Consider the following 24,146-nt stretch of genomic DNA (forward strand, 5'->3'; position numbering starts at 1 on the left):
ATTTACAATACCAATAGCTCAAACTTTCCTAATGCGAGACCTATTGCATTGCAAATGCTTGTTTGTAATGGCTGATGCAAAACACAGTGTAATGATTGCTCCGGAGGCAATCATTACACTGAGGGTCGCCACCCTGTCCCCGCCCACCGGGATCCGATCGTTTACTTGCGGAGGGACACAGCCTCATTCAATTTCTCTGTAAGCACTATTTATATGTAAGAATGTCGAGAAAAACACAAGCGAGTCAAACACTTATTTCCATGTCATCTTTTGGCTCGTGGAAACGCGAGCGCGCCTAGCTCGGAAGTGCCTATGTGTCAACTTCTCTGATGCGGATATGGAAAAATTGCCTTGGTGGGCGGGCCCTTGACTGGCAAACAGGGGTCATCCCGGCGGAGGCTGAGCTACCGCCACGGCGAGGTAAGTAATTGAGGACGGCTCTACGAGGAGCGTGCAGCCCTGGAAGATCTAAGCAGGGTCTGTCTACTTTGGCCGGCGCCAGGAGGGATGTGACCCGTCTACAGGAGAAGCTGCAAGAGACAGACCCTATTGCATTGTGTGGGGCGCACTCTGAGAAGCCCCTCGTAGCGTCCAGCTACAAATAACCACAGACACCGTTGCTTATACTCAAGACCTTTATTCTATGCTTCTTACTCACACGCTGTCCCTACTCTAACTGCCCCTTCCTGTCCTGTCCCCACCTCTTCCCCTCTGCCCACCTAGCTCCGCCCACCCCAGCTACTGGACTGCTAACTTCGTTACATCTCCCCTTTTCTTAATAAAGCAACAAATGAAATAGAGATTAGTCCATCTCTGCGATCAGTCTTTTGGGAGGTCGCACGTGACGGCGGGGTCTCGCTGGTGTGGACACAGCGACTTCAGCTGAGGGTTCCTCTACAGATGGATGTCCTGTGTCGGGTGCGACAGATTCAGGGTTGTCCCGGCTTTCAGGTGTAGGGACCGCAGTTGTACTTTCACGGACTTCAGGGGAGCACTTCTTGAAGTGAGAGGCGTTGTAGGTGACTCTCCGTGTTTCTGATTCCGCTGTCACCATAGTGCCCTTTTGTTGGGTAATTGTCAGAGGCTCATCCTTGAAACGACAATCAGTCTTTTGGCGTTGTTCCTGTCTGACAACGACTCTGTCGCCTTCCCTCAAGGAGGGGGACCGGGCTCTTCGTTTATAGTCCGCATACTCTTTCATTTTGTCTTTGCGGTGCCGATCTGTTATGGCCATTTCTCTGTGTTGTTGATCCGACAGAGGCTTTCTCAGTGCGCCGTCCCATGTGGGGATCCGATTCCTCATTGTCCTCCCGAGCATGAGAGTCGCAGGGCATTGGCCCGTTGTGGAGTGGGGGGTGGTCCTGTAGGCACTAAGGACCTCGTTCAGTGCTGACTGAAGATCTTTCTTCTCGGCCGTGGCTTGCTGGAATGTTCTCTTAATGGTGGACATGAATCTTTCCACAGTGCCGTTGGCCTGGGGCCAGAGTGGCGTGACTTTGCGATGTTGGAAGTCCATGTGTTTCGCGAAGTCGCTGAATTCATGACCATTGAATGGGGGCCCGTTGTCCGTCTTGATGACCCTGGGGACACCCCAAGTCGCGAAGACTTCTTCAAGTACCTTGAGGGTGCAAGCGGCACTGGTGGATGATATGAACTGGGCCACTGGGAACCTGGAGTATTCATCCAGGATGACGACTACATACTTCCCGGATTGCAGGGGGCCATAAAAGTCCATGGCACCTTCTTGCCATACCCCATCGGGCAAAGGGGTCATCTGTAGAGGTGCAGGTGGGTTACTGTGGCTGGTCAGTTGACACGGGTGGCAGTCTTTCAACGTGTCTTCAACCATCTGGTCGAGGGCTGGGAACTAGACACGTTCTCTCAGTGCTCTTTTGGTGGAGACGACTCCTCGATGGCCTTCGTGGGCCAAGTCGATTACTCCTTGTCTCAGTGTCGCTGGTATAACTAGTCTGTGATCTCTGAGGAGGAGGTTGTCACCGGTTACAGAGAGTTCGTCGGAGACATGTCGGAAGGCTTGGAGTTCTTTCTTGACAGCAGGGCTTTCCTTTTCCTCCTGTGGGTGGTACCTCCATCTGTTGGTTCGGGTACGCATTATCACTGCTTGTAGGATGTTGTCTTGATTGGTCGCTTCCCGAATGGCGTGCATGGGGATGGCTGGTGGACGAGCATGATTAGCCACAAAGTGAATGTATTCTTCTGCAATGGAGGGCGCAGTCTCTGATGAGTCTCGGGGGTGGCGGGACATATAGACAGCTGGATTCTCATCCTTCCCCGGTTTGTGAATGATCGAGAACGTGTACTCTTGCAGCCGCAAGCCCCATCTTTCGATCCTGGGGGGCATCTTGCACTTGGGATTCCCATAGATCGTGACAAGTGCCTGATGGTCGGTTATGAGTGTGAAGTGTTTCCCGTATATGAAGATGTGGAAGTGTTCGCACGCCCACACGACGGCCAGGCTCTCCTTCTCCGGTTGGGAGTATCGTTTCTCGCGGTCCGTCAGGCTCCGACTGGCATAGGCGATGATCCTCCTCTGATCCGACTCATGGTCGTACTGTGCCAGGATGGCCCCTAAGCCCACGGGGCTTGCGTCCACAGTGATTTCCGTTTTCCTCTCGGGATTGAAATAGGAGAGGCACTTGGCTGATTCCACGGCGCGTTTGATGTCCTTGAAGGCACGCTCACACTCCGGGGTCCACACAAATTGCGCACCAGCTTTCGTGAGGAGCCTCAGTGGGTGACTTACGGTGGCGTAGTCACGAATGTAGCGGGCGCAGTAGCTTGCCATCCCAAGAAAAGAACGCAGGTCGTTGACGTCCGCCGGACTCTTGGTGTTGTTGAGCGTGGCGATCTTGTCCGGGTCTGGTTTCATGCCACTCGCTGAGAAGATGTGTCCGAAGAATTTCAGGGTCGACTGATGAAATTCGCATTTGTCCTTGTTAAGGGTTAACCCAGCTTCCATCAGAGCGAGGCAGACACGATCGAGGGCGGTGTCATGCTCCTGCGTGTCCGAACCGTAGACCAAGATGTCATAGCTGTAATTAAGGGCGTTAGGGATGTGGTGGATGACGAGACGTATGGCCTCCTGGAAGATCTCGGAGGCTGATGAAACGCCAAAGCTGAGACGTTTGTAGCGGAATAGGCCAAGATGGGTGGCAAACGTCGTGATGGGGCGAGAGCTGTCGTCCAGCTCGAGCTGATGGTAGCCCTTGTTCAGGTCCAGTTTAGAGAACACGGTTGCCCCGTTGAGCGCCGTGATCATGTCGCTCAGGAGTGGGCCTGGGTGTCTCTCCCTCTCAATAGCCGTGTTCGGCAGACGCATGTCCACACAGAGACGGACTTTGTTTTGGGACCCTTTCTTGGGGACGATAACCACCGGGGACACCCAGGGAGTGGGGCCCGCAGTGCGCTCAATGATGTCGGCGTCCAGAAGTTCCTGCAGTTCACATTCAACCGCGGATTGCAAGTGAAATGGCACTCTTCGCGGGTGTTGAGCCACTGGTTTGATTTGCTCGTTGATATGCAGATGGATTTGACGGCCTTTCAGTGTTCCCAAACCTCGGAAGAGGGAAGGGAATTTTCCAGCGCAGTCTGAGATGTCATGGACGTTGAAGAGGATGTGCACCAACTGAAGACGTTCAGCCGTGGGGAGGCTCAGCAGACAGTCAGCCTCAGGTCCTTTAATTACATGGATAACTGCTGGGATGGAGAGCTTGCCATGCGTGAGGGTGGTGTCAAACTTGCCCAAGCATTGGAGAGGTTTCTTCGCCATCCAGGTGTAGACGTGGACGGGCGCGAAATGCAAACGTGGTTTGGGATCCATTCGGTCATGTTCGGCAACCGATATGTAGTTGAGGGATGCTCCGCTGTCCATCATGAACTTGGCGGCATGGTTGCCTACTTTGATGTTGAGGCGTGGATAACGTTTGAACTGATCATGGTCAGCAAAGTTGACATATTCGGTGGTGTATGACGAATGCCTGGATGAGGACGATCTTGAGTCTCTTGACGGAGAACGACGGTCCCACCTGGAGCGTCGAGAGTCGTGGCTGGAGTGTGAGGACGTGGGAGACCTAGGAGGCTCTTCTTGAACCGCTCTGATGTGATGACGCTTGGCCTCCGATTGTGAGGGCCGCTGCGACCCATCCTGTCTGTCACTGTCATTGCGTTTTTCTTTGTGGTAATCCCCACACATAGCCTCAAAGTGGTTGGATCGTCCACATTTTCTGCACCGTTGGCCCATGGCAGGGCAGGAGTCGATGTGAGGGTAATCGTATCCACACCTGAAGCATCGCCTCGTGCGTTCAGGTCGGCGATCTCTCCTTTCGGATACTTTCCTCCGGTAGTCCGGGCGTCGCCTGGGCGAGTACTTGGAGCGCCGCGATCTGTCTCGCGGGTGACGTCTTCCACTGTCGCGCCGATCCTGTCGTCCCTGCCGTCTTTCAGTGACACGGTTGGCGTGTTCACGGCTGGTACTGGGTCCTGTTTCAATTTCCGCCGCGTTTTCTTCAGCTTGATCGTACAGTCGGGAGTTCTCTTCAATCTCTGCTAGTTCCTGTGGTTTTCTTAGTAGCCGCCGTCTCAGCGATTCCGAGTGACACCCAGTGATTATTTGAGATTTGATGGCTGCATCCGGCGAGAAGTTGGTAAAGTCACAATGTTGGGACTGCCGCCGCAGTCGATGTATGAAGGAGCTCAGTGGTTCTTCCTTTCCCTGGCGCTGCTGGTGGAACTTGTGTCTCTCATAGTCGACATTTCTCTTATGCAGAAAACGGTTATTTAGAACGGTTCTTACTTTATCATAGGTGTCACCATCTGTGGCTGGGATCTCTCGTACGATCTTGCTTATTTCACGCCCCCCTAGATTGCGAAGGGCTATGATCTTGTCTTTGTCTGGTTCAATTTTGGACCCCTCAATGTAGTCCTCAAAGTCCTCTAGCCATTCTTGCCATTTCAGGCCCATGCTGCTTCCTGTTGTGACTGACAGTGGCTCCGGGGCTCGCAGGTGGGTGCCCCCTTTGACTTCCTTGTGTGCCGGAGGGTTGGACATCTTGGCGGTGGGTTTTGGCGCCCGCGTCTGCTTCTGGCGTCAGTGACTGGTGTATGTTTCCAAGGTTTGTCTTTTGTCCTCTTGTAGCTATCAATGCTTGTTTGTTTACGCTTGGTCTTTTGCCAGTGCTTGTTTTGCTTTCTATCACCAATGCTTGTTTCCTTCTGCTTAATGCCTGACTTCAAGATGGCCGCCTGTATTCTGCACAGGGAGGATGTCTTAGAGATCGCCTGACTCAAAGATGGCCGCCGCCCCTGAAATCCCGGCTTGCATGGGACTATCACTTTGCTCATTCAGACCCCGGCCTGCTCACTCAGGACTCACCGGCCGCCGGTCCCAGGAACATCAGCACTTCTCCCGGTCTCCGCGCTGATCCACAGGTGAGGTAGAAGCGAGTTCCCGCTTCGCGGCGCTAGGGGCCGCTTCAGTGCAGCAACAGCGTGTCAAAATACACGCCTCAGGCGGGTAGATGCTCCGGTTCCACCGCGCTCGACAGCGCCTGCCGCCAAATTCTCTGGGGGCAATGTCCTTCACTTGCGGCACTCTTTTCCGCTTCTTGGACGCTGGGCAGAGTCGGGGTGAGCTCCCGACCTCTGTTCTGACTGCGTGTGCCGGGATGCGTGCATTCGGCAATGTCGCGTTTTGGCGCGAAATGCTCCGACTTCTCGAGCGCACCAACGCTCGTTACTGCGGCTCCCTTTCTTCTCCCTCGAGGCCTCTAAAGGGACAGGGTCACCGGCTGCCAGCTTCTCTTCGCGGCAGCTCCGTACAGCGGCGGTTTCTTCTTCTTGGCGCCGCCTTCCTTCAGCAGCGGAGCTCGTTCCTCGACACTGCGGGACAGGGGTTCGGACGGAGGGTCTCACGAGGTGCTGTGGCTTGTGGGGTCTTGCTCATCCCACCCTTGTCGCCAGTTGTAGCGTCCAGCTACAAATAACCACAGACACCGTTGCTTATACTCAAGACCTTTATTCTATGCTTCTTACTCACACGCTGTCCCTACTCTAACTGCCCCTTCCTGTCCTGTCCCCACCTCTTCCCCTCTGCCCACCTAGCTCCGCCCACCCCAGCTACTGGACTGCTAACTTCGTTACACCCCTTTATGAGTTGTTGCACGAGATCCCATGGGGGGCTCCGGAAGCAGTGGTCTTTACAGCTTCAGGCAGTGAGGTGCGAGCCCAGCCTCAGACCCGGCCCCCTCTAACTTGGGATGTACCCGTTCCGTACTGTACAGGGAGGCTGTCGGGCACCCCATACTGTATTTTATATTACTGGGAGAAAAAAAGGGCTGCAGTGCGTCTTATTGTTTGTTTTTCTCCCCTTTCTTCGCACATCTTGGGTCCGATTTGAAAAGAAAGGGTGGGAGCAGCAAGTGTGTGGCTAATAAACAGAAAACCTATTTTATCCCAAGACTCGTGTGGCACAGTAGACACCCCAGTCGAGCAGTGTGTTGTTTCTGCAAGGGGAATTCCAGTTATAGTCCAGCCCTCTTTTATAAGAGCCACCCCCCCGAGTGCAGGTCATCACACTCTAGTTTGAGATGAAACGCACTGGACTCGAAGCGTTCACCTCGATTCCTATCACCATAGATTATCGTTTTGTGCGGCGCAATTCGTGTTTCACTGATGTACATTTTTGTTTCCATTTCCCTTTTTGCTCGGCTGCAGCGCAGACTTCTCATTTGCAGTGGTTTGCTAAAGCAGCCATGACCGCGGCTTACTTGCAAGGGCCCTATTGCAGGGAAAGGAATTGCCCCCTCCTGCTATTTGAACTATAAAATACATCAATCAAATAGGAAGAGGTGTGGCGCCGCGGCCAGGGCGACTGACTCCGGAATCTGGGGATCACGGTTCGATCCCCAGCACCGGCGGCAGATTAGCCCAGCACCATGTGACTCTGGGCAATAGCTTGCTTAATCTTCCCGACGGCCCCCAGCGCCTAGAGACCCTTACGGGTGATTGTGCGCTTAAAAAAAAAATCATCAGGGCGGAGAGGCCCCTCTGTACCCCGGTACCACTGCACCTGCTGCACCAGTGGAAGTTACGTTGCTGCTCCTAACACGGCCTGACATTTGCTACTGCAACTGGAGGAGGCTGGCAGCACCCTGGCCTGACCCTGGGGTTGCCCTCGCTCACACCGTTGCTAGAATCCAGCCCTACGGGTTCACACTTTTCCAGGCCCAGCCCTCCAAGAGAGACAGGAAAATATTTTAATTCAATGCAAATCAACAACTCTTCAGAAAAGATTTGTGGTTGCTCGGGGACCGACTTTCAATATTTCGCCTCTGACCTATGGAAAATACCGGCCGGTAAGAAAGCAGGGGAGAGGAGGGTTGGTGCAGGGGCATTCCTATCAAATGCGCTGTCTATTCTGTATATGTGTTATAGTTTTTCAAGGTCATCAGGTCAATTATTCAAAAAACAGTATTACCAAACTGCATTTTAATCTACCCCTATAGTCTAGTTTTAAATTGGGTCACTTGTTTGAGATGAGAGTAGGGGCGGTGCATCCATTAGGGCGCTTGGGCGTTGGCCCACCAATTAATTTGAGGCACTTGAGTTGACTGGTAACACTAACACAGCTAACAAGCGTTGCCGTCTCGTCACTCTCAATCTCTCTCACTCACGATTTATTTAAATGAAATCCCAGCGGGAGACACTGGCAGTAGGCTCAGAAGGGGTCGGGGCAGCAGGAGTTCAGTACAAAAGTCTGATGACTGGTGATGAGCCATCATCATGACATCAGGTGCCAGTTGGCGGAGCGCACAGCAAGAGTGCGCATGTTCTGTTAAGGGATTAAAGAATTTTGCACCAGCCCGAACATACGCACTAGGCTGCTCAATAGAAGAGAGAGCGTTTTTTCATGCCGCTCTTCTAATGAGCAGCTTAGTGCGCATGTTCGGGCTGGCCGCAACATTTTTTAAGCCCTAAAGAGAGCATGCGCACTCAAGCCAATCGTTTCGCTGCTGGAGCAGCGTCTGGATTGGCTGAGGCGCAGGCGGTACCAGGAGCGAGGATGACATCAGAGCCTCTTCGTCGAGGCAGACATGACACCTTGTGTTGTTCAATCTCTGCTCACCCGGCCGCGGCTGCTCGTTCTCCTCCTCTATGTCCTTGAAATGATCCTCCACCTCTCCTGGCGGCCGCTGCAGGAGGCAAAGGGAGCAGTGCAGTGTGCCTTACACCTTCGGCAGTGAAGGAGCCGCGCCTTCCCCTGCACGGGCATGCTGGAGTCACATGTAAGCGGTAGCAGACTGTATCACTGAGAGTGCCACCCTACCCCCGTTTTTTGTGGCATATTAAAGTTACTCGACTACAAGCAACGACATTATAATAATAATTAAAAAAAGATTGCGATAAATGCAAAGCGTTCTTAGGTAAAACAATAAGTAAACCATAGCAGGTGTAGTCGATGCGGAAGGGACAGAGACGCCGGCACGTACGTCTGTTAAAGGTCATGTAATTTACTGAAGCAAAAATATCAAATCAAAAATGGTCTGTTGGACACCGAAACAGTAAGTTGTGGTGTAAGAACTTTAAGGGCTATTATCCGTTTTAAGCAACTGTTGACGTTTCAGCATAAAAGTAACCCCTGACAGGTGTTCCGAGCTCCATTAAAAGTGACCCGTGACCCTTCTCAGGGAACAAGACCCACTGGGGCGGCGCGAGGCACACAGACACAGATGAGTGACCCTTCCGCCCAGTGGTGTCAGACTCGCTCCCAGCCGGAAGGGTGTGCGGCTGTGGGCTAGTCTGTTCTCCGAGAGGGAAGACCTCTAGAGACTCAAGTTACTTTTTTAAGGATTTTGTTCTGTTATGTCGCTCCCCTTATTGATGTAAATGTAGCTTTGTTGAAGTGTCGCGCAAGTTTTTGTCAAGGTTTGCACTACACACATTAAAAACAAGTACATTAAATTCGCAATAAACCTGGTCTATGTTTCCACTGCATGCTTCAAAGCGCGGTGGGAAATTGTGGGCAGCTGTCGATCTCGTTTCTTGACGCTTTTCCATTGCCGCTTCTCTTCTGCCCCTGCTACAGCAAAACCAGAACATGTATTGCTCCCAGCGGGGTGCTGTGCTGGACCTAAACATGCAAGGGCTGTGATCAGACAATGTTTGCAAGGCTGGCTGGAGTGCCAGTGCACACTCAGCCATCCCACAAACTGCATCTGTTTGAGGGGGCTGGCTCCTCAAGAGATAAGACCCCAGTGAGGGACAAAGTGGCCGCCTCTGGGGCGTGCAGGTCAGACATGTACAGACAGCCTCCACCACCTGCACATACGCACACAAGCTGCAGGCTGAGCTGAACTCTGGCTTGGCCAATCTCATTTTGAAGTCTCGAACAAGCAATGTTATGCCCAGACCTGGTTATGCCAATAGTTTGTGTTCCATAATGTGTTTCCTGTTATGTTATGTTCATGTTGTTTTATACTCCGGATAGTGATGTGTTATGTCATGTTACTTGTCCTAGATCTCTTCGTGTCATGTTATATGACATTACGATCTGTCTCAGTTTATATTGTGTATACTCTGCGTTTGTTAATGGGTTTCCTTGGCAGCGGACTCGGCTCCAAGAGTTACAGGTAGCGGCACAAGCAGCAATGTGTTCGAGTCTGAGGGGAAAATCAACGCTCATTCTAGAGTTTCTTTTTGACCAAAATCCATCCACATTTGTAAAGAAACTTGCAGCAATCGCTGGTTTCTAGTCTTCTCATTTGTGTTTAAGTTGATTTAAATTAGTATAAAATGCACACGATTGAACCAGCTTGTGTTCCTTATGTTTTAACCCTCCTCCTCATACTTTTCCTCCGTTGTGCAGACGCCACTTGTATACAGGAATCTCTCTTGTGGAGCTAGTGGGATGTCTCCTAATTGTCATTTTAGATGACAATTGCATGAATATGCTTTTGAATGCGTCGCACATGGGGGCACTGGTTTATTTAAGCTAACAACCTAAAATATGCTAGCTTTCTTACCTTTCAGCACACCCTCCCCAGACGCCTCTTGAATTTGCCCCCACACACTGGTCAGGGCCTCCCCTTGCACAGCCATCTGTCCATCTTTTCCCCCTGCCCCTGCAGACTTAAGGAGTTGTACCTGTTTTGACTGTTTAACAGTGCATCATTTTACAAAACATGCTATATGTTGATAGAAAAGTAATGGTTGTATTTATTTAAACATATTTTAATGCCTCATACCCTTAACTACTTCCTGGCTTTTAGAATTCAGCGTGATGTTTCAGAGGTACAAACGTAAACATTTGAGATGGAAGGGGGGGGAGGCTGAGTGTCGTGACTTTTCAAACACTAAATTGCCCCAAGTGAGGTTTTATCAACAAAGCTCTTGCCCGAAGGCATGATTGGCAATAAAACCCACTCTGACTCATTCTATCATTATGACCGGGGGGGGGGGGGGCATTAACATATTGACTCTGGCGGGGGTGGCCCAATGGAGAGATGGTCTGTTTGGTCGGGACCACAAGCCTTTTATTGGGTTTATGGCGCATGTGGTTGCTGAATACAACCCAGACTTACCTCATCCCTTCTTGAACAATAAACAGCGCAGCCACTACAATTATTAAATCCCTTGCCAATCGGGCAAACAAAAGCAAAATAAACATTTCCACTGTGTCCCAGATAGGCATCTTTGTGCCCGGGGTCTCAGCCCAGTCTGCGTGGGGCAGTGAAGGGTGGTGTTTAGTGGTATTAGGACTCCTTTCCAGGTGGCCTTGGCCCAGTTCCGATCGTTTTTTTTTTTTTAAAGACCTTTATTGCATTAAAGTGCGGTTACACAGCTTCTGGCCTACAACCCAACGGGCCGGCCGCAATCATTGAATCAGAAGCACATACGGGTCATAGCACACAGCCAGAGTACCGACAGCCAAAGGCCCGGTGGCGTAGCAGGCAGTATTAAGCAGTACAGAGCCCGGAACCGGACTTGGGCGAGCAATAAGGAATCCATCTGAGGTCTCATTTTATGCTTTTTTTTTGTTTAAAAAAAAAAGAAAACAATAGGCAACAGTTAGAAACAACGATACCCCCCCCCCAATCCTCCCCCCCGGGCGCAGTACAGCAGTTGTGCGAATATCACATGGGACTACAGACTCGATGCGAGGGAACCTCACTCCATTGGAGAGAGTCACAGCAGAATAGCCGCCAAGGCACACATTTAAGGGACCACAATCTCAACTGGAGTCCCAGGGGAAATACAGGGAAAAGGCCGTCCCCCACTCACGTCATTTTCTACACTAATGGCCTTCCCTTCCGACTTCTGTGGTCATTGACCCAAATTAAATTCTGCTGTTTTTATAGATACACTACAGGTGCTCATCAACCTTCTAGCTTTGTGTGCTGATCCCAGTCACTGATTTTGGTGCTAAAACCAACTGCATGTATGTGCTAGTGTGTGACGCCCTCACTTAATCATATGTCCTCACTCTACCCTTCTACCTGAAAAAAAGGGGGAGGGGGGTTGACAGTGCCTCACGGGAGCAACACCCAGGGGAGGATCTGGCAGGCTGGTACTCGCCTGGATCCTCACTTATCATCATCAGCTACTGTCAACCATGAAAGTAAAGGGGAATACAAATTGTGCAGTGAAAACAAAAAGTGCAACTACTATTAAGTGACCCTCTATAGGTGTGATAGAACCCCAGGAATTCCAGTTCTATACTACCTAGTCGTTTAAAAAGAACAGAGCTAAACTGGCAACTTTACCTTTATTCTGTGCTGTTTGCTCATTCTATTAAAAACAAAAAACCAACATGTTTCATCACCTATGCATATATTACCGGTGATTTCATCAGGGTTTTGCCGGGTCAGCGTGAATATTGCACTGCTGGATTCTCCCTTTATTGTACCTGCAGTGAAAAGAGGGCGAAAAAACACACACACACATACATACAATGCATTCATTATATCTCGGTTGGGTTGTGCTTAAAATAAAATTTCAGTTTACTCAGACTACAAACATCTCCACTTTTGAGACATTCGAAAGCGTTTAGTTCTTCATACATTACCAGGTGGCCTTTTTTAGTGAGCCTACCCGGCCCCCGTAGAAGAATCTGGTGTACACCACAGTGCTGTTAGTGTATTCCGATGTCCGCCTGCCGTATATGCCTGCGGTATAGTACCGAGTGAAACAGTCCAAGATACCTTCCGCATCAGTCACAGTTCTATCGCCCTCCCTGAGCTCCTGCACTGTACAATGTTTAGCCCAGGGGTTTTTAGCCTATCCGCCAGCCCCCGCCCAGGCCTACCACCCTCTCCATAGTATCGTGCTCTAGTGCGTTTGGATAGATACTGAACTTCCTGATCTGCCAGTTCATTGTATTCATAGACCTTCAAGCGTATGTCAGCCAGAAGGTGATCGGAGGGCCGCTGCTCGCATTGTCGTTCCATACATAACAACTCACGCTCCAGCCGTTCCATAGAGTCCCTGAGCGATTTAAGTACCCCAGCCTGCATACCAATACATGTGCCCCGCATTGTCACCTTAAACGCCTCCCAAAGCACACCCGCACTGGACACTGACCCAACGTTCTTATAAAAAAACAGTTCAATCGAGTCACGCAAGCTCTCCTGCAGGACCTGATCCTTCAAAACTCCAGGAGGCAATCGCCATGCAAACGGGACATGCGCATGTGTCGGAAGCAGAACTTCCATCAGCACAGGGGCGTGATCAGATAATTTGTATTTGTATTTATTTATTTGTAAAGCGCTAACATTCATCCTGAAAGGACATCACGGCGCTGAAGAAGTTGCAAGTGATTTGACATCAGCTCTGATTGAAAATTATTGATCTGGCCTGGGAAAGAGGAATGTTTTCAATTGCTTCTTAAATGAGACAAAGCAGTCATCTGTTCTAATTTTAAGGGGTAGCTCGTTCCACTTTGTTGCCGCAATGTGAGAGAAGGCCCGCTCTCCCATCCTGACAGTACGAACTCGGGTGATGACTGCTCTTCCTAACGTCATAGATCGTAGGTGTCTGGAGGGTTTATGAAATCTGACCCTGTCGTGTAGGATGGTGGGGCCTGTGCCGTGGAGTACCTTATGAGAAATGCACAACAGCTTAAAGATGGCTCGTTGCCGCATTGGGAGCCAATGAAGCTCACGAATGCAGCTTTTAGCTGAATCATATTTTCTTTTATTGCAGATGGCTTTGGCAGCGGCATTCTGAACCAGCTGTAATTTAGAAAAGAGATAATCCGCCATTCCTACAAACAGAGAGTTACCGTAGTCCAGCCTACTCATCAGTAGTGCCTGGACTAAGGTTTTCCTGCAGTCCGTTGGCACCCAGGGGAAGACACGTCTAAGCAACTTCAAAAGTCCAAAGCTCCTTCCACAAGTTATAGAAACATGGGATTTCATGGATAAATCCCTATCCAGTGTAATACCTAAGTTTTTTGCTTTGGCAGTGGGGTTGGGAGGCAAACCCAAGTCACTTGGCCACCAGCTGTTGTCCCAGGCCTGTGTGCCTCTGCCGAACAGTAAGATTTCGGATTTGTCGGCGTTTAATCTAAGACAGTGGTCCTGCATCCAAGTTGCCAATTCGGTCAAACAGTTCGTGAGTCTAGTTTTGGAGTCATCATTTCCATCAATGGTGACCATCAGCTGAGTGTCATCAGCATAAGAGCACATTTCTACGCCCCACTTTTTGCCAATGGTTGCCAGCGAGGAGACGAATACATTAAACAAAGTTGGGCTCAACGACGCCCCCTGGGGAACTCCGTATTTTATGAATCGTGGAGGGGATGTGTAGTCACCCAGACGTACTGATTGGGTTCGATCCGCTAGGAACGATTGTAGCCATCCCAATGCTTTGCCCAGTATTCCTTTCTCTGCCAGGATGTTCAACAGTTGATTGTGGGGTACAGTATCAAAAGCCGCTGATAGATCAAGAAGTATCAGTGCGACTGTTCTACCCTGATCTACCTTGGTTCTGATACAGTCTGTCACCGCTAAGAGTGTAGTTTCGGTGCAGTTATTTATCCGGAACCCTGTCTGTGAATCATCCAGCAGGCCATTTGCTTCCAGAAATGTGGACAGACTTCTGTTGACCAACTTCTCCAGAACCTTAGATAAGTAAGGTAGCTGGGATATTGGTCTGTAATTGGCCGGATTGTTTACGTCTGCTCCAGCCTTCTTTACTAAAGGGGTGACTAGGGCCTGTTTCCATGAATCAGGAAAATCAGCAGAACTAAGGGAGAGATTGAGTACTCTAGTAACTGCTGGACATATTACAGGAGTTAACTGGGAAAAAATGTGATGTGGACAAGGGTCAAGTGGGGAACCCGACTTGACCTCAAGCATGACCTTTTCTACCTCCTCTTCTGAAAACGGGCCGAAACCAAGGCAGCTGGTGTGTGCAACGGTTGGTACATCCTGTTCATAGATTTCGGTTCGGTGATTTGGAAAGGAGGCATAGATGGTATCAATTTTTTCGCAGAAAAAGTCATTAAGCTTATTACAATTTTCCTGTGAGGGGGTAAGATGAAGAGAGAGATTGGTTGGGTTGCATAATTCTTTGACGATTTTAAAAAGTTCTTTTGAGGAATTTTTATTCTCAGATATTCTACGTGTGAAGTATTCCCTTTTCGCCTTTCTGATTGCCCTGTGATAGAGTATTTGAGCTTTCCTGAAGTTATCTTTGGTCTCATCTGTTTTGGATAATCTCCATTTATGCTCAAAAGAAGTACAATTTCTTTTTAGAAGCTTAAGTTCAGGTCCGTACCATCTCTCTGATTTTTTGTTGCCTGGTGTATGACGAGATTGGGTGGTCGAACAATGTTCAAGAGCATTTTTGATATTATTGTGAAGGAGATCTATCTCCTCATGAATATTGGTGCTTATGCACGGGGGGTGTGAGAAATGATTTCTAAATTTATCAATTGTGAAAGATTTCCAGTTTCTCGTGCTTACTGTAAAAACATTGTGTTTTTTGGTCTGGGGGATAGGAAGATTAATACGAAAGGTAATCAAGTAATGATCAGTCCATAACAGTGGTATTAAAGGGTCGATGTCTACAGATTCAATATTAGAGAATATCAAATCTAATGTATGTCCTGCAATATGAGTAGGTTGATGAACTCTCTGAGATAATTGCAGGATAGCCATGTCTTCCACTAGTAGATTCGTCAGGGAGCTACTACTGTTGTCCAAATGTATATTAAAATCTCCAAGAAGGAGGATATTCTTATTCTTCAAACAAACAGGCATGATTTGTGTAAGTAGTTGTGTACTAAAATTTAAAGTGCAACCTGGGGGATTATAGATTAAAAAGCCCCCGAATAGTACATTAGTGTTCATAGACACAGTAAATGCCAGGACTTCATATTTTTCAGCCGGCACGATGGTCTCTTGCCTGCATGAGAGGTGGTCTCTGAACAATAGAGCTACACCACCACCCCTTTTATCAACTCTATTAACATTCAATATCTTATAGTCTGGGGGAAGGGCTGTGACTATATCAGGGATATTATGGTCATCTAGCCAAGTTTCCGATAAACACAGTAGATCGGGTTGATGTTCATTAAGAAGATCCCAGATATAGGTGGAATGTTTGGGTAATGATCTTGCGTTCGTGTATAGGCATTTAAGGGGAACTGTAGGTAAATTTAGTGTCACGGGGGACAGCGTGGGGGTGCATTCCCATCTACAATTATGACAGCTGAATGGGCCGTAAGTATCCATCGGACCCATGTGGGCACAGTCAGATGTATTTATGGCCGTCGTACCAGCCAGATCCAGCAAATTACGGCGTGTATAAGTGACGTTCCCACTAGAGTCCGGCATCTTACCCATGATTTGGGCAGGGGTCCTGGCCTCGGGCCCCGGTCGGCCGCGGACGGGCGCAGACGGGCTTGGCTTAGGCGCGGCTTAGGCGCGGCTTCGGTGCGCATCCGGCGCGCCCGCTGCGCCAGCCCGCTGCGCCGTCTGGCCACCTGACACATGATATAGAGGGGAGGGAGAGAAGAGGGCGGGAGGACGGCGCGACTAGAGCGCTGTCCCCGCCTCACTCAATATGGCGCCCACCGCCGCCGAGTATCGGCTGAAAAGCGGCTGGGCAAGTGTTAGGAAGTTTGTTAAGGTGTCAGAGTGCCTATGATTTAATTCCCCTTATTCTCAAAGCCCCCCAGGATAAAATAGTGCAATTTTTAAAATTTCATAAAAACGCTCCAATGCTCCGAGTTCAGATCGCTAATAACGCTAATAACACAGATCACAGTGTTGCAGCTCGCAGCCCCAGTTCCCTCAACTAGGGAGAGCTTCTAGAGGCACCGAGCGCAAGAAAGAGACTGATTAAATAATCTAGGAGGGCGGGAGGACGGCGCGACTAGAGCGCTGTCCCCGCCTCACTCAATATGGCGCCCACCGCCGCCGAGTATCGGCTGAAAAGCGGCTGGGCAAGTGTTAGGAAGTTTGTTAAGGTGTCAGAGTGCCTATGATTTAATTCCCCTTATTCTCAAAGCCCCCCAGGATAAAATAGTGCAATTTTTAAAATTTCATAAAAACGCTCCAATGCTCCGAGTTCAGATCGCTAATAACGCTAATAACACAGATCACAGTGTTGCAGCTCGCAGCCCCAGTTCCCTCAACTAGGGAGAGCTTCTAGAGGCACCGAGCGCAAGAAAGAGACTGATTAAATAATCTAGGAGGGCGGGAGGACGGCGCGACTAGAGCGCTGTCCCCGCCTCACTCAATATGGCGCCCACCGCCGCAGATAATGTGCGAGCCAAGTGTGCGGTCCTCGCTACCCAGCCACTCACATCCTTCGTCACCAGCCAGTAATCCAATCTCGACCAAGTGTCATGGGCGGAAGTACAGCAGGTGCCCTCCCTCACACCAGGATGTCCCAGACGCCACGCATCTACCAGCCCCAGCACCTCAATCCCATCCCTGACAGCACCACACGCACGCTTCATAGATGACTGACGAATTTCCTTTTTATCCAACCCTTGATCCAGCGTCACATTCAGATCCCCTCCACAAATAATCGCCGAGGGAGGCAGCTGGCAAACCTTATTCCACAACTTGACATAAAAGTCCGGATCATCAATGTTAGGCCCATATACATTAACCATGGTAATTAGCGTACCACACAGTTTACCATGCAAAATGATATACCTACCCTCCTTATCTACCTCCTCATGCAAACTCACAAATGGGACACCTTTTTTAATGAGTATCATAACGCCTCGGGCATAGGAGGAGTACGAGGTGGCCACCCTGGTACCAGCCCAACGGCAAGCAACTGCGCCAGCCGCCTGTCCGCTGAGATGCGTTTCTTGCAGAAAGACCACCTGCACCGCGTGCCTATTCAAATATGCAAGCATCTGCCTAGTCTTTTGTGGTCTGTTAAGACCCCGCATATTCCAGCGTTCCCCCTCTAGAAAGAATGATAGTTAATACATATACCTATCTTTCCGGTTCCAAATGTACTGTCCGGCCAGTGAACATTGATAGTTGCGTTCAGTCCCATGTCCCACCCGAGGCAGCCCCCAGCACAACATAACAGGCCCTCATTGCGTGCACCCCCATGAGTCATCCTCCCTCCCCAGAACTGAAACCCATGGCAACCAGATTCCCGCCCCCCCGCCCACTTCAGCACCCCCAACCTGCCAAAGCCATCCCCAACCCCTCAGTGCCCAAACCCCGAACATTGCACCAAACAAATTGTGGGGAGCTCCCATACGTGGGGGCGTAGAGGTGCCCAACTCCCACCAGTGAACTAAGCAGGAGAGGATCGAGCAATTTGTCTAAACGTCCATCCCCGTCTCCCCAGCTCTGCGACATATACCAAAACCTTCCAGCAGCACCCAATGGAGGAGGCAGCAGTACATTTATCAGTGTGGGCCAGCATTCAACCAGGAATAGACAAATAAACAGTGCCACAGAAACGTTTCCAGCAAGTAGCCAACCCCTAGACCTCATCCGTAGGTCTGGTACATCCCTGCCATATATGATAGCACAGAGGTCTAGCAGCCGAACCTCGATGGACAGTATATCAAACAGCAGTGCAGCATAAGTCCCCAGCCAGGGCTTTGGCGTCACCATTGGATTTTGCAGAGGTGCTCCGGCCCACCACCCACCAGCAGTATTGAGAAAAGTCCACCCGCCAAGCCCCAGCAGTTAGTAAATCAAACAGCACAGTGTTCACGAACCTTTAGCCAGGGCACTGGTGGCACAGTTGAAAGTGGAAAGTCGCACAGGCCCACCACCCACCAGCATTAGTGAGAGAGAATTAACTTGTCAACTATAAGAGTGGAGCGTTAACGTGTAGCAATACCCCTGCATGTATGACCAAGATTGACGATTATGCTGGAGAAGCACGTAGTCCTATGCAACCTCATCACGTAAATCCTCTTCCCTGTCCTGCGCTGCATTGGAATCTCGTTTTCTTTTTTTTTGCTTCTTCGCATAGTCCATGGCTGCCTTAGGCGATGTAAAGATTTTATTATCTGACGGTGCCCCAATCCGGAGGCGGGCCGGGTAGAGCATGGCATACGGTATATCCTCCGCCCTGAGAAGTTGCTTCACCCCCTGAAATTCTTTCCTCGCTGTCTGCACCGCCACTGTGAAGTCAGGATAAAATTCAAGTTTGTTGCCCTGATAGTCTATGGTGTCTTTCTCCCGTGCCAGGCGCAGAATCACATCCCTGTCTTTATAACTGAGTATGCGGGCGATGATAGGACGGGGCGATGCTCCAGGCACTGGTCGTTTCGCTAAAGAGCGATGTGCCGCTCCACGATGAACACTCGGGATAACTGGTCCGCTCCAAAAATATCAAGCATCATTCGCTCCATGAAATCTTCCATTCGGCCCACATTGGTAGACTCCGGCAGTCCCGTGACGCGGATGTTGTTGCGTCGGGACCGCCCTTCCAACTCCTCATTTTTAGCATGGATGACCTCCAAAACTCGCTCCATGTTGAAAACCTTGGTGGATACGGTAGCCAGACCATCCTCAGTGGCAGACACTCTCTGCTCAACCTCTCCCATCCGTTCATTCTGTCGCTCAAATTGCGTAGCCATATGATCAAGTCTGTGAGTCACTGCTTCCAGGGTGCCTTCTATGGACTGAAATGTTTTCTGCATAGCCACAAGCACGGCCTCTAAATTCGGCGTACCCCCAGACGCCCCTGCGGGCTCCGTGTCCGGCAGCGCCTGCGAGGTCGACATCGCGGTCTTCTTAGCATCGAAAGTCAATTTGGGCTGATTCCTTTCAGGCCTGCCCATAGTGCCAGTAGACCGTCACAACCAGCACACAAAGTCACTATAGTCAACACCAGCTGGTCGGGGCAGTATCCGCAAGGATGAAGGGCAAGCAGTTTCAACCCCCAGGGAGAGGGAGCACCAGAAGCCAGACAGGCAGCACCTCCAGCCTAAAAGTCGCAATCAAGCAAGGCCCAGTTTGCGTCCCTCTGGGCGCCGATCTCACTCCCCCCGGCCTCCAGCAGACCCAGCCGCCTGAGCAGATCACAGGCGCCACATAACCTCCAGACGCTGTAATAGGCAGGCCCAGAGCGATGCAGCGATGGTAGTAGAGCGGGGCTGCGGTCCCGTGAAACATCACAGTCAGTGCCGAAGGCCAGGAAGACAGAGCTGCGGGTTCCCCGTAGGCCCCACCACCAGTCAGCAACTATATGGCAGCCAGACCCAAGCCACTCTCCCTCGGCCAGTGCTCAGTCGCTGTCCCGGGCCGTGAGCTTCAGCGTTCCTCCAGCCTCTGCTGAGCCGCCACTATTCCGCCCGGCCCTCGCAGTCTCACCCGAGCGCACCCCGCCCCCACCAGCCGCGGCTCGCGCGGAGCGGCCCAGCGTGGCCCAGCGCCACCTCCGCAGCCCCGGGCTTTCCCAGGCCGCCCCCCCACTCACCGCAACCAGCAGAGACCGGGACCGGCCCAGGCGATGGCCGCTCGCCTCCGCCTCTGTGCGGATCCGCTCCCCCGGCCTCGATGAGACTGTCCGGCCGCTCGAGCCGCCCCCGGCAGCCACGCCAGGCGCCGCAGGAATCCTCCACAGCGGGCAGGCCTCGGGCACTGGGCCGTCCCGGAGCACCACGATGTCGGGACCCAGCCAGAAGTTCAAACGGCAGCAATCACCTCTGGAGACGGCCAGACAGCCAGAAGCAGCGCCAAACCATGCCGCCTCGCTCCTTTCAGGCAACACCGCAACGCTGGTGAGTCACGAGGGCAGGATATGAAGGATATTGAAAGGATTTTGGCTCGATCTGGCGGAGCCTCACATACGTGCGGCCATCTTGCCTGGCGCCCTCTAGCGCCCCCCAGTTCCGAGCGGTTTCACTAGCCATGGACTGACGTCCACATTTGGAGCTGCCTCCGAGTCTTCTATTACTCTCATGCTCACACTTTGATCATTCACATTGATAACAAACAAGTCTGGAGTCGACTATAAGCGAGTTTGCCTTTGTCTCGAAATGCCTTATGACTGGCACATTACAGTTAAGGCTGATGAATTATGTCATTTCCTATGACAGTTGCCAGTGCCTTTTTGCAGTCATCATAGCCACAGACTGAGGGCCAAAAGCTATTCTAAACTTCTAGCTTGGATGACTGACTTTTACAACACTGAGTCCTCTTCTATAAGGCTCATCGTCTTGACACCCTTTGATGCCTGTTGCTGACATCATTCTTCCGATTGCCTTCTGCCTGCATGACTTCGGTCTGTCTGGATTTGGTGCCAACTAGGACGGTGTACAGCAGGAATATCGATGGGGAAATATCAATAAGAAGAAATATCGAGGTAAGAATGTCGTCTGTGTAAAATATCGATGTTTTGAATATCGATTTAGTAAATATCGTTTTTTTAGTAGTGCAGAAATATCGACATTGTTAAATATCGATGTAGTAAATATAGTTGCAATAAATATCGATATAATTTATATTGATATTATGTTTTTAATGGTTTCATTTTTTTAGTTGCTTAATAGTTGTTATGTTTTTCATATTTAATTTTTTTTTACGTGAATAATAATAAATGTTATTTTCTAATTTTTGTTTTTTTAGTTAAATTTTTAGGAGCGGAATGTTTATTTTATAGGGGATAAGGGTGGGTAGTAATTTAAATATATAAATGTAAATTATTTATTCAATTTGAATATTAGTAAATATTTTAGGAGCGGGTTGTTGGGTTTATAGGGGATAAGGGTGGGTAGTCATTTTAAAAAGTTGGGTGAACATTTATAGAATATTATAAAATTAGAAGGAAATCATTTTCAAATTTAGAAATTTTAAATTAGAAATTTTTTATTTTATTAAAATGTGTTATATATTATTAAATTTGTAAATATTTTAGGAGCGTGTTGTTGGGTTTATAGGGGATAAGGGTGGGTAGTAATTTAAAATGTTTTGACATTTTTAGAAATTTAAAAAATTATGAGTAAAAATATTTTACATTTCGAAATTTAAAAATGGACATTTACATTTTTTATTTCAATGAAATTATGGTACATATTATTAAAAATTGTATATATTTTAGGAGTGGGTTGTATTCATAGGAGATAAGGGTGGGTAGTAATTGAAAAATTTTCTGTTTAAATTTATAGAAAATTAAAATACAATTTTTTTACTTTTCGAAATTTTTCATTTGAAATTAGAAATTTTATATCTAATGAAATTCTGCTACATAATATTAAATTTTGTATATATTTTTGGTAGCGGTTTTTGTATTTATAGGGGATAAGGGTGGGTAGTAATTTTAAAAAGTTCTCTTAAAATTTATAGAAATTTAGAAAATTAGAAGTTAAAAAATGTTACTATTCGAATTTTTTTATTTGAAATTAAAATTTTACAATTTAATGAAATGATGTTATATATTATTAAAATTTGTTTATATTTTAGTGTTGGGATGTTGTATTTATTGGTGATAAGGGTGGGTACTAATTTATAAATGTTGTGTAACAACTTTTTGAAAATTAATTAATTAGAATTTTAAAAATATTAAATGTTGAAATTTTAATTGTGAATTAAAAAAATTAAAATGTATTATGGTTTGATGTCTAACACTTTCCCTGAGTAATGTTGGATTTGGAGTTAGAATAATAAATTATTATGGTTTACTGTCCAATACTTTCCCTGAGTTATTTTGGATTTGGAGTTAGTATAGTAAAATATTATGGTTTACTGTCCAGCATTTTCAGTGATTTATATTGGATTTGGAGTTAGAATAGTACATTATTATGGTTTACTGTCCAATACTTTCCCTGACTTATGTTGGACTTGGAGTTAGAATAGTATATTATTATGGTTTACTGTCCAGCTATTTCCCTGAGTTATGTTGGACTTGGAGTTAGAATAGTATATTATTATGGTTTACTGTCCAACTATTTCCCTGAGTTATGATGGGCTTGGAGTTAGAATTGTAAATTATTATGGTTTACTGTCCAGCATTTTACCAGAGTTATGTTGGGCTTGGAGTTAGAATAGTAAATTATTATAGTTTACTGTCCAGCACTTTACCTGAGTTATGTTTGGTTTGGAGTTAGAATAGTAAATTATTATGGTTTACAATCCAGCACTTTACCTGAGTTATGTTGGAATTAGGAGTTAGTATAGTAAATTATTATGGTTTACTGTCCATTACTTTCCCAGAGTCATGTTGGACTTGGAGTTAGAATAGTAAATTATTATGGTTTATTGTCCAGCACTTTCCCAGAGTTATTTTGGGCTTATAGTTAGAATAGTAAATTATTATGGTTTACTGTCCAGCACTTTCCTTGAGTTATTTTGGACTTGGACTTTGAATAATAAATTATTATGGTTTACTGTCCACCACTTTCCCTGAGTTATATTGGAATTGGAGTTAGAATAGTACATTATTATGGTTTACTGTCCAGCACTTTCCCTGAGTTATGTTGGACTTGGAATTAAAATACTAAATTATTATTATTATGGTTTACTGTCCAGCACTTTCCCTGAGTTATTTTGGATTTGGAGTTAGTATAGTAAATTATTATGGTTCACTGTCCAGCATTTTCAGTGATTTATATTGGATTTGGAATTAGAATACTACATTGTTTAAATTTTACTATACAGTGTTTTCTTTCACTTCAATTGTATTTGGACTCAGTGAATTATGATTATTAAATTATTTTTTACTTACAAAATTGTAAATAAATACAACTTATCATTGTTTGAAATATTTTATTTGAATATTGTGTAATGTATTTTGAACTTTTTAACAAATTATATTTAATAATATATATATACAAATGAATTACACACTTTTGTAACATTTTATTATTTGTAATGCATGTATCATTATAAAGTAACAGTATAATTTTGTCATAAATATACAGTCTTTATTGTGTTGTTTATATGTATAAATGAAAACATTTCTACATTTTTCATGAACTTTTTTTACATTTGTATTTAATGATGTATAACATTGCAGTAGTTGTAATATATATACATTGTACATTTTTAAACATAATGTTTTATTAATTAGCATATTAAATTTGATTTAATTTCAATACAATTTATTATGTTAAATAATTTATAAATTGTTTGGATTTGCAAAAGTACATATATACATTTTGTAACATTTTTAAAACGTTAATGTTATAAACATATTTTTTAATACAATAATGTTTTATTATATATGTTTTAACATATAATAATTAATGTATATTTTACAATATTAATATGTTTATTTTTCACATTTTAAAAATAAAAACATTTTTTAAGACATTTTTCAACAATTTTTTATTTGTTCCCGTTCATTTCTATGGGGATTTAGTCCTATTTTTGTTTTAATTATGCCGCCATTTTGTTTTCCTTAGTTCACTTTTTAGACCATCTACATCATTGTTTGGGTAATTTTATTATACAAATAACTTTATTGCGTGATTTAGAAAACCATTGCAAATACAGAATTTAGAAAGTATCAAAAAGTGTAGTTTAAAATACGTTTAAAAGTTCATTTAAAAGAGTGAATAAGTAATATTCAATATGGGTAAGTAAGGTCCGATGTAGGTCAAAATGACTGGTGAAGCCTACCAGGTCATTGTTTGGGTCATTTGTGAAGACGGAACTTTGCGGTTGGGAGCTGCTCCATGTTTGTTA

The 24,146-nt window shown here is 47.2% G+C and overlaps 1 protein-coding gene across 2 annotated transcripts in view; it reads left to right on the top strand.

Moving 5' to 3' along the window:
• The window catches only part of LOC144756937 (uncharacterized), a 120,769-nt gene that overhangs the window by 89,068 nt on the left and 7,555 nt on the right, over positions 1–24,146 (top strand). The window lies entirely within an intron of this gene.

The sequence above is a fragment of the Lissotriton helveticus genome, chromosome 1_1 (assembly GCF_964261635.1).
Source record: "Lissotriton helveticus chromosome 1_1, aLisHel1.1, whole genome shotgun sequence".
NCBI lineage: Eukaryota > Metazoa > Chordata > Amphibia > Caudata > Salamandridae > Lissotriton > Lissotriton helveticus.